The following is a 17,368-nucleotide window of genomic DNA, read 5'->3' on the forward strand; positions in this document are numbered from 1 at the left end:
GATGATATGGCTGACAATTGTTATGTGCCTCAGCCGAAAGACTAGTGATATTGAGCATAAACTACCAAAGCAAAGTTTTGTCTTTATTGTTCAAAATGCCCTTGACTAATTGATTGAAAATATCAAATATTTGTAAATACTAATCAATCGGTTAGACACCACATGGGTCCTCTTGTGCTTCTAAGCATCCTAAATTTGTATGATCAGCGTTAATGGAAGGAGCAGAACACTGAAAAGATGAAGTTGTGTTAAGAACAAGAACATACCTATTTATTTTGTACTGGATACTAAATCTATGTGCATAACTCTTTTGATCTTAGGATTTATTAAATTTTCATTATACAACAGCATTGGAATGATGGAGAAATTTTGGTCTCAAGACAAGGATGAGAGAGACAGACTTGGAGGGGGGTTTTTAGGGTTGGAGAGGGGAGCGAGGGATAGGATGAATACCTTGGAATAAGCAAGAAAGGAGGGCAAAATCAGGACAGAGGGGTTGAGCAGAGTAGGTCATTGAATAACTAGTCTCCTCCACTCCACAACAGAGTGCAAGCTCCATTTCATGGCTATGGCTCTACCTCTGTATGGTTAAAGAGATTTTGTCATTGTCTATGGGGAAACTAGTAAATCTTCAATAAGATCACCATTCAAAAATGCATTACATGGAATGAGTTTTTTAGGCAAAAAAATCTTTGCATCTTCAATAATTCTTTGAAGCATATAGTGAAGGAACAGAAAAGAGTAACCTAAAATTGAAGCAACTGCTTAATGGAAATCTGTGGACCCTAAATAAGAAGCTCTTTTACACCAATTCTTTCAAAGTGCAATTAAACCCCTAAAGAAATTTGCCAACCAAAATAAAAAGTATACAGATTATCCAATCTGTTTAATACTCATAGGGGAAAAAATTAGACAAAGAAAAGGAATAATTACCTTTAGTAGGAAGAGTTGGTGTGGAAGAACTGTGAAGTTTTTTGTGTGCAGTACTTGTTCCTAATGTATACAGACACAAACTTTATGAGTTTTCTATCATTTTTGATAATTTCCCAACTGCCCAACGAAAAGGATAACAGAAGGACAAACCTAAATCCCTAACAATGCTATTAACCATCATGAACACAATAGGGTAGAAAAATCATACTTCAAAGTTGACCCTTTGTGCAACAATCCCACGGTTGGGATGCGGTAAAGAGTATGGAAGTGAAAAATCGGATGGGCAGCCATAATTTTGGGCAAAAAATAAATGGTTCTGTGAAGGAGCAATAAACCTAATCTCCAAAAAAATTCCACAATTTACTCTTTCAAAGTACAAACTACACCTGGGAAGAGAAAAATGTACAAGAGCAGGTTAAGTGCTCTCACTTTAATGTGATAAAATAGAGGAACAAAAAGCAAAACCTAGAGAAATGGTGAAGAAAAAACAAAGCTGAAAATCGACACAATGGAATCTGCAAATATATTTTTCATGAGTGAAAGATGAGATCGAGTACATGTGTGAATCAAAAGGACAGGCATAATTTAGGGAAACGTCAAATTCTTGACCAAGTGCTGCAGCAGTTGAACTGGTACTTTTGTTCATTTGAAGTAGAAAGGAAAAGAACAAAAAGCAGAGAGAGAAAGGAAGAGGAGAATGATTGAACGCAAAAAGTCAGAAATAGGCCCCAATAGTGACAAATTGTTTTAAGAGCCTGTTGTTTATTATGAGACAAAGTAGTAATTTTGGGTAAATAGACCACAATGCCCTTGAGAGTGGTTTTCTATCTGAACAAAGGCTCAAATTTTGGAAGCCGTTATTGGCAAGAGACATTTTCTACAGTAGCCCCCTCCCCAAATGCAGCTACAGGGCTCAATGTAGGAGTAGAAGCACTTAGTTTTTCTATATATGTAAGATAAGACATATCTACCAAAAGAATGAAAATATTGTGTTTGGATAGTAAATTATTTGAAATATTTTTTTTAAAAAATATTATAACAATTTTTTTGATGTAAGATATATGAGACAAATTAAAATATATATTGATGATATCAATAAATTAAAAAGGACAAGTAATTCACTGTCCAAAATGTCCTGTTGCCCTCTGTGTGGCATATTTCGGCCTACCAGTACTTTTTTCTTTTTTTAATCAAATTGGCTGATGCTGGACGCTTAATGTCTCTGGGGAAACCTTTATGGTAGGAATCCTTTGACCGTGCCTATGGTAGGAAGGCCTCCAGAGAGCGACACGTGTTGGAGTTGGATGGAGTGCAAACGGAGACGTTAAGCTGTGGGAAGAGCACGTGGAGAGCAAACGTTAATTTGTTGTCCGCGGCTGCAAGCTAAAAAGCACACGTTCGGACATCTGTTTCCCGATGTAGTAGGTTGGGGCAGGGTAGGGTAATTGCAGGTCAGAACCACTGGCATTTATGCATTTGCAAATCTACCCGTTACCAAGGGAAAAATGCTGCCAAGGCCTTTGACAAAAAAATGTGCGTAAAGAAGGTACCGAAGTTTTAACAAATAATAAATGTAAATCTCACATGTGTGGGGGATAATAACGTGGAAGAAGGAAAAGCGGAGCAGAGGTATCCGTAGTAGTTCCGCGGCAACGCGAAAGTACAAGGGATTGAAGCCTTCATTATATTTATCTACATAAGTAAAAGTATGTTTTTATACATGAATAGTGATTTTTACTTATAACATAGTAAATTTGATTAATGACAAAAACATGATAATTTATGTCAAAAATATTGTATTATGCTTAAAAAACTTATACCAATAATACATTTTAGTGTTAATTGAAATAACACTAAAATGTATTATTGGTAATTTAAACTTCATACCTTACTTAGTAAGTACTGTTAATATACTTGTATACATACGTAGTGGTATGTGAATAAATAAGTATTTTTGGAATGTATAGGGAAATAATTTTTTTTCTTTTGTAGTAAATAAAAAAGTAAGCTAAAATCTTTTTTCCCAGAGCACCAAAATAGTCGGTCTAAAAGGGAAAGAAACATCTGAATATCATTGTTTAAAGTACTAATTAAAATTGATAGAAAATGGTCGTTAAAAGAAGGTACCTTGACATATGATAAAGGAAAGCCATAAAGAGCAGGCTATTTACGGGAAAAGTTATCATTCATAAAAATAGCAACTTTTCACGGTTTTCTTACCAGTTGTCCAACGTATGAGCAAAGTGGCAATAATTAAAATAGTAATTTTTTTGATTTATACATATTTCATAAATTTTTTTTGCATTTACAAAAAGTTAATGAAAATCTTGTATCAGAAAGCACATAAGTCAAAAGGAATGGTCTAGAAGGGAAAGGAATAGCAGATACGTACAGTACTTGTAGTTCACGCTCGAAGGACTATAGTGGCCTTTTTGAAAAATACCCCGAAAAATACCTAATCGAAACGGAACCGATTCTTCATTGTTTAAAATACCAAATGTGTGATTATGTTTTAACTGTTATCTATTGGTATCCGAATGTAACGGCCCCACCTCCCCCTAAGGCGAACCAAAGGGTTCAGCAGACCGCCTGCCCAGCTCTCGCCAGGACTACGGAGTCGAATTACACAAACCCGATATAGCGCACAAACGAATCCCCAAGAGAACAATCAATCGAAGACTACTAAGGTGAGAAGCATGAGTTCTACACCGTAAGATACCATCTCAAATGAATATACTTAATGTACATGATAAAACACTTATATACATACATCGAAAACTTTACAATTAAAAGCAGGATACTTCATTCAAAGACAATTAGTGTTTTGATTACACAAGAACTAACAAAAGAACGTTTACACCAGCTCAACCCTTTTTTCAAAATCACGGCTCAAAGTGTGGTTCCCTGTAAGGAAAACAAGGATAACGGGAAGGGGGTGAGTTTATGCTCAATGAGGTACCAAAATAATAGCAAGTAAGAATCATGGAACTTCATATTCAATTAGTCACATATGCAAATCAAATAAATAAATGAACAACACCATAGATAGAAAGGATACGGGTGGCTCTCAGGAGCCAAATTTCCATTTGCTTCACCGAAACTTGATCAAATAATAGTTGACACTTCGTCAACTTTCAAATAAAGTAACCAGTTCAATCCAATAGAATACCACTTTACACCAAAATTCCGTTCACCACACATACCCCTTATCGGGCCCGAACACCTCAACAGAAACAGAAGTGGTAATACTCGAGTATACCGGAATCAAGGGTCTTAATACTCAAAAATTTCTAGAACAGACTACCGTGGTTCGTTATCTAATCGATCAGGCCCTTGCCGGCTCGACTCGAGTAACTTAGCCACAGGATTTGAACTCAGAGGTTACAGAAAGGTCGTTGGATACAAACTTCCAAACGATGTCAGAACAGATACAGATACAGATAACAAATTCAAATTCACACAGTAAATAGGCATACAAACAGACAAAAGAACGAGTGCGATGAAGTATACCCTCGTCTCAAACAGAATAAACAGATAATACAATCATTCATATCACAAATTGCATGTACAGAAACCAAGTTAAGTAACAATGAAGGGAGTGGTACACTCACCGGTTCTAGTACAGATACTTCAAAAGTTTTTATCTAAAGTGGCTTTAATCGCCAAGAAACCCTAAAATAACCAAGATAAAACAATTATAGTTCGCACATCCACAAACCCAGTAAATGGAATGCATCAATGAGGCTCGACTACAAGTCGTATGCCTTCCCAGGTTAAGTACTAGTACAAAAGAATAAAATATGACTTTTGAGCAAAAAGATAACAGTTGGTCCTAGGGTTACAAACAACTCCCAAAACCCTTCATTTTTTCTAGATCAACTCAACTTGAAGGAATCACGTAGCCCTAAAATTTTGGGCAGCATGCCCTCTGTATTTACCTATTTTCTAGCCAGTTATGGCTTCATTATTTTCCTCAATCAATCCCAAAGTTACACACAAAATAATATCATTTCAATAGCCGTTCAATAGGCTCAAAGTCGTACAAGTACAAATTCAAGCTAGGAAAATGTCCGGAAATGAAGTTTAAGTTAGAAAACAAAAGACAGATTTGACGTCGCTTAGCGGAACAGACACAACTGAAGCTACGCTTATCGGATTGGGGTGAAATTTATACCGTTTCGAAGATAAGATAAAGGCCTATAACTTTGATGAAGACCACTCAGTCCAGTTCGTAGTGTATCTAGGTCAAAATTTCAAATTAAAGAACCAGCATCTCACAATCAGACTAGTTAACTGCACTATGATTAAATGACAATAACTCAAGCTACAAAAGTCTGATTGAGGTGTATCTTATGGCGTTTCGAAGACAAGACATATACCTACATTTCTTATGAAGGCCTCCAAAGCTAAATTATGCAGTTTCAGAGTCAAAAATTGAAATCTCCACGAAGATATAAAACTGTCCGCAAAACCGGGCTTATGGGCAGTCAAGGGTATTTCGGGCATTTCATATGCTACAGTGCTCTGATCGAGCTGAAATTTTATAGGAAGCTATAAACATTATTTCCTACAACGTTCATATTTTGTGCTAAGCCTAATTCGGCCTCTAATATGGTCAAACAGAACCAGGCAGAATAGGGCAAATTGGAAACCCTAAACCTGAAATTTCCGCACAAAACTGAAATTTTCCGCAAATAACCGCAATTAACGTACAAGAGATCCATTTAACACAATTTAGAGCCATCAATTCAAGGCCAACCATAACCATCATGTGAAAACAGAAAAATTTCCAAAAAATCAGAAATTTTGCTAACTCCACATTAATCCATGAAATCTTCCATAAAGTAACCTAGTTAGCTACCATAAGTCACCAATTTACCATGAGTAGGAACAAAGAATGAGTTTCCAAGCAAAATACCTTAACTCCTCAAGAAAGGTAGTAGCTTAGGGGTTTCTTCTCCAAATCAACTCCACCAAGACCTTCAAACTCCCTTAGCAAGTCACTTTTGTGGATTAATTCAAGGTTTAATCGGTTGGATTTCAAGATTTAAGCAAGAATGGAAGATGAAAGGTTGAACTTTTCTTTTCTTTTCTCTCAAGAGAGGTTTGGCTAAGATGGTTATGAAATGAAGATGATTTGAGTCAAAATTGAGCTTTTAGTAAAGGTAAGAAAGTTAGGCAAGTCCAACTTCCAATCGGATCGTGACACTTGGCCCTTCTTAAGTTTATTCCTATCCCTTTGTCTACCAAGCTTAACCTAGATAACTATCCACTAATTGTCTCCTAATACCTTGTAAAATAATATCTCTTAATACAAAACGTCAATTAATCGTCAAAATTTTATCGCACTTAGCGCACTAGCGGGTCCCATGTCTTCAACGCACTTCAAACTTATCAAGAACTAACTTATACTATGAAAATGATTTAAAACCTATATTCACTTATAAAAATCTCGGGAAAATCAACATAATAGGGTTTAATGAAGAAAATGCATGTAAGAAAAATAAAATAAAATATTATAAAATAGAGAAAATTTACGGGTCCTCACACCGAAAGTATCATTTTTCCATCAAATACCACATCTTTAACACCCATTTTCCCATAAACAAATTTATTTATCGGATAAAATACATAAAAACTCATTTTCCAATAAAACACTAGCTCTTTATGGCTTTCCTCCATTATAAGAACAGAGTATCCATTTTTGCATAAACAAATTTATTTGTCTGATAAAATAAAATTAAACCCGTTTTTCAATAAAAAATCAGCTCGTTATGACTTTCTTCCATTATAAGAAAAGAGTACCCATTTTTGAGTTAATTAATATCTATAATCGGTTATTATATAGGTATAGTACAAGTACTTACCCCCATAAGGTACTTGCAGCCTTAATGACTAATAAAATCTTATCATTAATTAATATAAACTTCATAATATTAGTTTGAGAATAGTTTTGAACCTAAAATTGTACATGTATTGCAAAAATCAGTAAGTGTTAATCATCAATAAAATTTACCATATTACTACTAAGATTTAGTATCAATGAATAAAAACCTAATGTTAGTGGAAGTAAACATGCTAGCTTTCCTTTCGTAAAAATATTTGTGTAATGACTGTTGAATTATATTTGCAAATATTTATGTATTTAACATAAAGTAAATGATTCAGAATAAAATGTCCATAAAATTTTGGTATATTTGTTAATGTAATTCATTGATTATGTATGGAGTAATATGATATTTTTCCATTTGAGGTATGAAATCTCTGTTTACTTTTGTGCCTAATTATTTTTGAAAAAATAACAATATATTATTTTTGAGAGATAGGAAAACATATATTATTCAAACATAAAAATGAATTCGAATTATTTGTAGGAAAAAAATTCAAAGGGTAAAAAATTTAATGAAAGTTATTCACCTTCTTTTTTTTAATATAACAAAATATATTCAAAAAATAAGTGTATTTATTTATGGGATATGAGTTAAATATTTATGAAAATAAATATTTGATTTAATTGAGCGCCCATGCTATTACAACTTGTGTAATTATACTGTGTTTGGGTAGAATAAAATTGTTCCTAAGTTGTTTACATTTATAATAATAATGACAAGTTTAATGGGTTAACCTGTATATGACTTCTGAACAGGTTAGAAAATTGTGGGAGTTTTGATAAAAGTTTTTTAGTGAATAATAGTAAAACAAGTAAATGTGTACTTGAAATAAAATAAAGAAGAAACAATGTGGTAAGAATGATACCGCAGGAGTGATTTAGTGAATAAAAAATTTCGAAGAAAGGAGAGGCGAAAAAAAGCGCCCCAACTGATTTGGAAAACAAATGCCAAAGTAAAGGTATAGGGCTATGGGCTGTTTAACTTGTTAAGTGTCAGTCTAATCCCAAAACAAGACTGAATCAGAACAAGAAAATTGTGTATCGCTTCACCGTCATTTGTTGTGAATCTGCAACAAAGTCAGCCGAGGTACAGTGACACTCCATTGTTCATAATCAATTGTCTTCTTCAACTGTGCAACTAAGGTTCGTTGGTTTTTTCTCGTTCGTGCTGGAGATTTGCTTTGTAATTTATTTTGTGGAAATGTGAATGTAAACATTGTGCAGAGAACGTGTTATTAGAAGTGCGTCATATTCCCCTGTCCGTCGCGGCTTCCTTGGAAGGAAGGCAGCAGCGGTGAGTGTCAACTGAGAAACCGTATTCGTATAAGTGTCAGTGTCAATTGAGAAACCATATTTTATACTTCAAATGAAATAAAAAAGAAAGAATTTGTTAACAATGACAGTGCAGGAGTGATTTAGTTGAAAAAAAAATTGAAGAATGGAGAGGCGAAAAAACAAGCGCCACAATTGATGTGAATAACAAATGCCGGAGTAAAGGTATAGGGCTGTGGGCTCTTTAACTTGTTAAGTGTCAGTGTAACCCCAAAACATGACTGAACCTTAAAAAAAATTTGGGTGTCGCTTAACCGTCATTTATTGTGAATCTCCAACAAAGTCAATCGAGTACAGCGAGACTCCAATGTTCATAAGCAATTGTGTTGTTCAAATGTGCAACTAAGGTTCGTTGGCTGTTTGTCGTTTGTGCTGGAGATTTGCTTTGTAATTAATTTTGCGAAAATGTGAATGTAAGTGTTGTGCATAGAACGTGTTATTGGAAGTGTGTCATATTCCCTTGTCTGTTGCGGGTTCTTTAGAGGGAAGGCAGCAGTTGAGAGCATCAATTCAGAAAGCGTATTGGTAAGTATTTATGTTGGGATTCCGGTTATGTTCGTTTATGTTCTGTGTCAGATCTCATCATGAAAAATGCAAGAAGAAGAGTGTAAGGATGAACCCGTCTTTTGTGTAACCTACATTGATTGTCAGACAGGGAATCTTTACCCCACTGTGATGAGATTATCATTTCCTCACATTTAGCTGCAATAACATTGTGTACATCAGAAAATTGTTCGTCGCCTATTATGATGTCTAATGAATAACTTTATTCGTTATGTTAGGTTTGTAAGCTTATTTGCCATCACTCAGTCGTATGGTTCAATCCTCTCTTCGTCACGGGTTGTTTGGAGGGAAGGCAACAGTAGAGATTGTCAATTCAGAAATCGTATTTGTAACTTTTTAATTTCTCATCATGCAAATGGAAGACCAAGGGTGTAAGTATGAACCTATGTTTTCTTTAACCTACATTGATTGTTAGAGAGGGAATTTTTAGGCATTTTGAGGGGATTATCATGTAATGACATTTATCTTTAACAACATTGTGTCGATCAGATAATGTTCGTAACCTATGATGGCACTGAATGATTACCTGTGTTGCTTATTTTAGGTTTGTAAGCTCATTTTGCATCTTGCATTCGTGGTGTTAAATGTCAAAGTTTGGTGGAGACAATTTAGAAAGGAACAATGTTCATTATGCCCGCATAGCACAATTAGCAATAAAACATGGCTGCACCCCCTCACATGATGGCTCTGTTTATTGGTTTCTTAGTTGTCTAATGAGGTAGAACGAACATATTCAACCACCAAGTGATTTGTCTATTAAATTCTTGTGATAATTGACACATCATGTGCTTTGGGACGATTATCACTTTGTGCACTTTATGCAAATAGCAGTAGATTTGTTAATATGCTGTGTAGGCTAAGACATAATAATGTGTGGCTATTGGCAGAAAGATTCAGCCTCGTGACAGCCTCGGTTCTGTGTTTGACCTTGCCGACTTTTTTCAGAAGGATATAGTAGTAGCGAGGGCTGATATGCTTTTCCAATGCCAAACATTGAATAGTACCGTTTCAGATTTGCATGCTTCAAATCTAAAACTATGTTAGTTAAGGGCTGCTGTATAAGCGTGGCATTATAACTTGGTGAGACCATGTTCGGTATGAGCTTAGGCAGCTGGGCAACCGCTTTGACAGTTTGCGTTACGTGCCTGGGGGTGATTGGTTTTCCAATATCGTAGGGAAAAGTGTCATGGAAAGTCCCGCATAAATCTCGGAGACAATGATGACATGGTATACAGTATGTTTCAATGGTAGATAACGTCCGAATTACGAATGGAAATGGTGGAAGGAGAACCATCGAGCAGATGGTATGTTGCCGCGCATGCCGAAGTTGAAGACGGTGGTAATAGATTAAAAAATGGGAATTCAACAACATATTGTAGAACAGAAGGGATAACCGCGCAGGGGGCTGTAGGGGAGAATGTTGGTGAAGATGGGGGAAATCTAAACACTGCATTTAAAGGTATTGATGATATAGATATAGGTAGCATGGAGTTTGAAAGTACTGAAGAGACAGAATTATTCTATATGATGTATGCAAGAGCAACTGGTTTTGGGGTGCGAAAAGGGTGCAAGAGAAAAGATAAGAAAGGGATTGTCCGAGTGAGGTCATGGCTTTGTAATAAGGAAGGCGAAAGATTGAAAAGCACCTAAACAAAGGCGATCGAATAAGGGAACCAAAGGCAGTAACAAGAGTGAACTGTTAAGCATGTTTGAAGATTCGATTAGATGAGGCGAAAGAGAAGTACGTTGTTGTAGAATTTGTTAGTGCACATTGCTATCGTTTGTGCAGCCCTAAAAGTGTGAGTTTCATGAGGTCTCATAGAAAGGTTGGGAAGTCGGACCTACAACAGGCAGTAGTTATGCAACAAGCAGGCATAAGAATAAGTCACATTATGAGACTACTAGCTGTACAAGTTAGAGGATACCATAACTTGGGATTCCATGAAACTGATATGTACAATGCGCTAAATCGGCAGAGGCAGGTAGCAGTTGGTCATGGGGACAGCGATTCGGCAATTGTATTCTTGTCAGGCAAGCAACGAGGTGATCTGAATTTATTTTTCAAAATTCTGTAGATGGACATGGCCGTCTGAATCGCCTGCTTTAGGCTGATTTAGTGTGTAGAGATGACTATAGATGTTTTGGTGATGTGCTAGTGTTCAACAGCACGTATAATACGAACCAGTACAAATTTTCATTGGTGTGTTGTGTGGGGTTAACAATCACTACTCCACATGTATTTTTGCGTGTGCTTTTATTGTTCGTGAAGGAAATGAGGGATACGATTGAGTTATAAGTACATTTTTAGAAGCAATGCATGGGAGGAAATCGATAGTAGTTGTGACAGATGGGGACAAGTCAATGGGAAAGTGCATTAAAAAATTAATGTCGACAGCTAAGTATAGATTTTGCAGCTTCCATTTCGAAATGAATGCAGCCACAAATATAAGGGAGAAAGAGTTCCTGCAGGTATTCAAGACCTGCATGTTTATGAATTGTACATCATTAAATTTTGAAACGAGGTGGGCAAAGGTTGTGAGACATTTTACGATTGAAAATAACGAATGGGTTAACAAGATGTACCGGAAGAGGGAGTTGTGGGTTATGGCTTTCCTCAGAGATAACTTTTTTAGGGGAGTGCGGAGTACCCAACGGTGTGAGAAAATACATCAAGTCTTAAAATTACATCTGACCCCGAAATTGAAGTTTTTTTAGTGCCTTCAAACATATGACTTGGTCGTGGCCTGTTTGTGACATAAGAGAGGCGTCAAAGGGCTGTGACAGAGCACAGTACCCTTGTGGGAGCGACACATTTACAGGCACTGGAAAAACATGCTAGTGAAGTCTTTACAAGGTCCATATTCGTTGTGGTACGGGAGGAAATGAAGAAGCAGGGGCTATTTTGTAGGATTAATAGCACAGATGATGAAATCACCGTTATCCACTTCATGAAGCATCCGTACAATTACTCGTATTATACTGTTGCCTATAACAGATCCACGGGACATATGAAGTGCTCCTGTTTGAAAATGGAAACACATGGGCTGCCTTGTTGTCACATGTTTCGTGCAATACTATTTGAGGAATTGAAAAGGATCCCTCCAAACTGCATCATGAAGAGGTGGACTCGACAAGCAAAGGAAGGGGTAATAAGTGACAAGGCGGCCCAAACAAGTAGCACGCATCTCACAGAGATGGCCAGATATTCTACACTTGTTTCGGCAGCAAATGATGCATGTAGGCATGCGTGCAAGATGTCGGACGGATTCAGAAATGCATTGGAAGTGTTCTAGAATGAGTCAGTTCGATCTAAACAGCTGGAATTGAAGAGGCTCAGAGATGAGGGCTGTGCAGCTGTCCAGGGGACCAATGAAACAGTGGGTCGAAGGGATTGGGTTAAGGACCCCAAATTGATTGCAGCACAAGTCCTGCGTCGAGGGAAATCGAGGCAGGCAACAATATCTGTGACTTATTACTGGAACATCTCATGTATAATGCACTTCGGCACACACTCGAACTGTGTATACATAAATAGGCATACATAACATATGTTACTTGCTATGGAACAAAAAAGGGTGAGTGTGGAGTTTAGTTCGATTTATTTTGTTACTAATGCAGGGGGAGAGGAAGTGGGCCAAACACGTCATCAAAGCGCAAAGCCATAGATAATGATGTTCATTATGAAAACAGTAGTTGCACTGCTCAATCACAACTAAGCAATACGGGGATGACACCAGCTAGACGAATCACTGTGCATGAAAAACTGGAGCACCAGCGACCAATGGAGCCCGTTGTACGGATTCAGGTTCGAATGGATTTTATGTGCAACATATTGACTATGTTCTGAATACATCCCTCGCTACATTTGCTGATAAGTTCTTCGTACACAAAATCCAAGTTCACACCCCCTAACTAATACGTACATCTTCTTCTTGAATAGTAATATAGATGACAAGGTTTTGGCTTATTCTGATTATGTTTGAAGTAAACTGCTGAAATTAACATAAAATCACAAAAATTGGCGTTAGGCATAATTTGTATAATTTTGTGGCACTAAGTGACACCGGTAAGATATTTAAAGGACAAGACATTGTGTCCTTTAAATATTAGCCTAAAATCCTATGTACTCGTATGCGATTGCGTGTGCTTATATGGCTAAGGTATTTGTGGTTGCAGGACATGGATGTGGCAGGAGCGGATGGCGTACGACAAGGGAAGTCAATGGAATCGGTAATTACTATAGTAGCGTGCATTGGCGTGTTAGTTTACTGCATAATGAGTCGTTCGTGTCGCATGCCAAGGCATTTTTTAACTGATTGACAATAATTCAATTGGATTAGGGTGGACCGGACAGTGTGGATGGGTTTTTCGGATTCATCCTGCATTCACCACGCCCTTGCTCGTATCAGGTATTCGTCCACATTAAAATATTTTTTCAATATGTGCCCATGCAGTGGGCAAATGTGTTTGCATTCTGTAATTGTGTTCGATAAGGGGTAATTTAAATATTTTGTGGCCATGTTAGGTAGGTTGATCAACCACCAACTATACTTGCTGATGCCTTTGTACCATCATCGACCGACATTGCTGATTGGTGAAGCATGTTCTTGTGGGTACACTGAATTGGCAGTTGCTTTTGTATTTAAATGTGCACCATAAACTACGTGTTGGTGTTGGACAGGAATAGATCCGTTGTTGTGTACTGATCTGTGAACCTAAATATACTTGTGTAATACTGTTTCTGCTGGGTCAGCTGTACTGTTCGAAGTCGAAGTATATGCATCCTACATTTGCAATTCGTTGCTAAGAATTCATGTGGTTTGTAGTCCGGCTTCATCGAATTAATGTTTAACGGGATAAACGTTCAGGTGTAACCTTCATGTACGACCTAAACATTTTCCAGTTTCATTTGTTTTGACAACTCAGTCACTATGCAACTGCCATCTCGGTTCATACCTCAATTGGTTGCATATAAGTGGAACAAGATTGTACAGGTTTATTTGAAAGGGGCCTGTGCCGCCCAAGTTGAACTGACAATGGAGATGTATGAATTTCGAGGGAGGGCCAGTGGAACCGCCCCCTCATGTGTTAAATGTAGTGACGTTAATATAGGCACGGCTAAAATCGGTTGCATCGAAGAGTTCTGCACCTGGTCTTCCCAATCTCCCAAAATGTGTCGGCAAGACGTTTAACGAGCTGTGCACATACGGACTGAACCCATGACATCAGATTTATTGTGCATTTGTGCATGATAAGAAATTGTACACCAGACTAACCAACTTACCGACTTCATAGTTCAAATTAACAAAACATCACAAAAACAGTGGCTGGAGCCCTCAAATGTGGCTTGGCAATTGGACTGTAACCGTAAAAGGTGCCTCTCCATCTTAATAAGGCAACACGCATGTTTAGGTTTGTTCGACGCATTTAAGGAATGGAATATTTACAAAGTAGGGAACAAGCATGGAATAAAATAAACCTGCTAGCTAATTGTCCAGACCTTTCGATAACAAAACGGTCGATCGTGGGGTTTGTCTGTGCCATGGCATTAGATAATGCAAGTTCCCAACCTTTGCCAATTCGTGTGAATTCCAATAGTTAGCCAATGCAATGACACCCACATACAGCACAGTTACTACCAAGAAACACTTGTTGTACCACCGTAGCTTCCTGTGCAACAACTGCTGCTTCTCTCCGCATTCATGCATAACCATTCGCAAACCTTCATTCTCCTTCTCCAATTCTGCCACCTTACGCGTCAAACACTGATTCGAGTTCATGACATGCACGTTTGTCGCCTGCAGAGTCAAATTGCTTCCTTTAGTGTACATATCTTCTCAGCTGCTAGTCTAGCGAATGATCTTCCCCTGTTGCAGCAGCTATCAACATAGACCCACCCGAAAAAAGAGCATCTGTGTGGCTGAATTGAAAGGGGGTGTGTGGCCCCTCCAGTGTAATGTGCAACATAGATGAGCTATTTATAAACTTTATGTGACAACAGAGAACAAACCAGATAATTGTTGCATGCTGCAAATCTACTGCCCGGGTTGCCACGCATGAAAGAAGTTTGTATATGGGCAACTAATCCGCACTGACATTGCAGCTCCGATGTCGCGATGGAGTCTTCACTTGTAGCTTGAAATGTCTCCATGTGAAATGTAGCTGTGGTTGACAATGAATGGGGGTACTTCCTTTGCACAAGTGTAGAGATGTTGCCCAAAGCCAAGCGTTAAGCCATGACGTTATATCTATTTCGTCAATGGGAGTATGGATACAAAAGGGAGAGAGGAAGAATGGAGATGAAGAAAGAGTGAGAGAGAGAGAGAGAAAAAAAGAAGAGACGAGGCTGTGGCAGTGACAGTGTATGGTGGCGACCGTGGTGGTGAGAAAGACAAGAAAGGGAAGGAAGGAGAGGGAGAAAAGAGGAGATGGAAAGAGGACGAAATGAGATCGAGAAAGAGAGATAGAGCAAGAGAGACAGAGAAACAGAGACAGAGAGAGATCGGGTGATGGGTGGTGGTGGGACGGAGAAGAAATGGGAGGAAGGAGATGGAGAAGACCAGAGAGGGATAAAATCGAAGAAAGGAGGGGGAGAATTGAAGAGAATGATAGCGGGACAGAGAAAGAGAGAGGGTGGCGGTGGCGGTATATGGTGGCTAGGGTGCTTGTTGGAGGGGGAAGAAATGGAAGGGAAAAGAGGAGAGGGAAAGATGAAGAAAGAACGGGGATAGAGAGACAAAGAGAGAGATAGAGAGAGAAAGAGAGAGAGGAAAAGACAGAGATAGAGAAAGAGACAATGAGAGAGGGCGGCAATTGGGGTGGGAGTGGCAGTGGCAGTGGCAGTGGGTGGTGGGTGGTCGCAAGCAAAAGAAATGTGGAGATGGACTAAATAAATGGGGGGAATGACAGGGAGAAGAGAGCAGCGTGAAAGAGGAAGAAAGAATGGAAAGAAATAGACAGAGAGAGAGAGAGAGAGAGAGAGAGAGATACAGACCATTGCAGACAGAGAGAGAAGGAGAGACATGAGAAGAGGGTGGCAGTGGAGGTTCAAATTCATTATAAAATATTTGAAATAAATCTTAAGTTCTTAAAAATTTCCAAAATACTTCCATAAAGAAATAAATTTATCGAGAATTGTATACATAATATGGCAGCAGAGTGTTATGATAAAACACGAGTTCTATATGCCTTTCCTCCAATATAAGGACTGTGCACCCATTTTCCCAAAAAAAATTGTATTTATCAGATCAATAGATAGTTCTTTCACGCTTCACTATAAAACACTAGTTATGTATGACTTTCCTCCTTCATAAGAACACAGTACCCATTTTCCCATAAACCAATTTTATTTTTGGAAAATAAAATAAACCCGCTTTTGATAAAACACAAGCTCTATATGGCCTGCCTCCAATATAAGAAGAAAGTGTACCCATTTGCGGTAAAAAAAAATCAATTGTCGAAAAAAAATGGCGGTTTGGCATCAAACAGCAACTTTATTTGGCTTTTCTCTATTACAAGAACAGAGTACCCAATTACCATATATATATATACAGATTAACCTAGTGTGAATACCCGTGCTACGCACGGTGCTGACATTATTGAAAAAAATGAAAATAAAAGAGTGAATAGAAAAAGGTTAAAAAATTGTACCAATACAATTAAAATGTAATATGTATCTAACAATAATTTAAAATATTATAGAATATGTATATCATTCAAGAACTACCTTTTTTCGAAAGATAGATTCTGAAAAAATAATAGAAATTTATATTAGAAAATGAATGATATATGAATAAAAATGGATGTAATTGAATGTTGTTAAAATAAAATACTTACAAATATTATGCATTTGATTTGATAATCTTGCACGAATGTGCGAACACTCTTCACACCAACCAATTTTTAGTACGAAAGCCAAAATTGGTGATTTAAATAATTTTGTTGAATTTTGTGGAGAGCATACTACAAATGAAAATGCACGATCTTTGCATGAATTGATTCGTTGGTTGAACAACCTATCACCATTTTCTTGAGAATTAAGTACGTACAAAATTCAAAATTAGTGTATTTTTTACATAGTTTTTAAATAGCATTATAAAAAATAAATATATATCAAGAAATTCTACCTTTCTTTGTAATTCTCTGAGATAAGAAACATCACAACCAAATACTAGTCGTGCATGTCTGTCTTGCAGATTAAGATGCATGTTATCACAGGATGTGACAGCCCCACCTCACCCTAAGGCGAACCAAAGGGTTCGGCGGACTGCCTGCCCAACTCTCGCCAGGACTACGGAGTCGATTCACACAAACCCAATATAGTACGCGCGATAGGATCCAAAGAAAATGAACAATCGGAAACTACTAAAGTGAGAACCTACTTATCAAACCATAAGATCATAGTCTCAACGGAATACATTTAATAGACAAGATTAAACATTTATACATATATTTACATTGGAGTCTTGAACAAATTAACATACAGTGCAATCCAAGGTATTCATATGACACAAAATACAATTACAATTAGGGCTTCATTTTCAAAAAACTTAACAACATGAAATATATACTAACTTGACCCTTTTCTTCCAAAACCTTGATTTCCAAGTTTGTCCCCTGTAAGGAAAACAAAGGCAACAGAAAGGGGTG

This window comes from Coffea arabica, chromosome 3e, assembly GCF_036785885.1.
Source record: "Coffea arabica cultivar ET-39 chromosome 3e, Coffea Arabica ET-39 HiFi, whole genome shotgun sequence".
NCBI classification, from domain to species: Eukaryota; Viridiplantae; Streptophyta; class Magnoliopsida; order Gentianales; family Rubiaceae; genus Coffea; species Coffea arabica.